Source organism: Pygoscelis adeliae, unplaced genomic scaffold, assembly GCF_000699105.1.
Source record: "Pygoscelis adeliae isolate BGI_AS28 unplaced genomic scaffold, ASM69910v1 Scaffold57, whole genome shotgun sequence".
Classification (NCBI taxonomy): domain Eukaryota; kingdom Metazoa; phylum Chordata; class Aves; order Sphenisciformes; family Spheniscidae; genus Pygoscelis; species Pygoscelis adeliae.
Genome location: NW_008825615.1, coordinates 238,613 through 239,175, shown reverse-complemented (window position 1 = coordinate 239,175; position 563 = coordinate 238,613). Strand labels below are relative to the sequence as shown.

The window sequence follows — 563 nt, the reverse complement described above, 5'->3', positions numbered from 1 at the left end:
GGAACAGTCCAAGTGGATCCATTGTTACCTTGAGCTCTCAGTGTGTGGCAGTGGGTCTCACAGGGCTCATGACGATGTGCGTATCTAGAGTGTATCTCCAGCCTGGGCACTGTCAGTGAGACAGACCGTGGCGAAGGAAGTAGCAGCTCTGCAGACATGTCTGGGACTTGTCCAGCAGAAATGAGTTTTCCGAGGACCATAGTGGCCTCCATGAAGGTTTGCAAAGATTTTTAGCACGTAGATTTTGAACCTGATTAGCAGTTGGATGTTATTTAAGAGGCACCACAATCCCTTTGTAGATCCAGACCCATATTTGCACAGTGCCATGTGCAGGAGGGCCTGCTGCATGCATGTATTTAGCTACAGTAGCATCTTTCTCAAGAACACATCCAAGCTCTGAATACACCGTAAGCCCAACAAGACAGCAGAACTGCTGTTTTAAGAATGCACTTTTGCAAGCTGCCATCCATCCTGCTCCTGTACCTGCAGCAGCACGCAGAGTCCCACGCATCTTCAGGGCTTTTGAACACAGCCTTGCATTTGCCTCTGCTGGAGGAGAAAGA

The 563-nt window shown here is 49.2% G+C and overlaps 1 protein-coding gene across 1 annotated transcript in view; it reads right to left on the bottom strand.

Moving 5' to 3' along the window:
• The window catches only part of GABRR2 (gamma-aminobutyric acid (GABA) A receptor, rho 2), a 41,366-nt gene that overhangs the window by 17,232 nt on the left and 23,571 nt on the right, over positions 1-563 (bottom strand). The gene's annotated exons all lie outside the window — the stretch shown is intronic.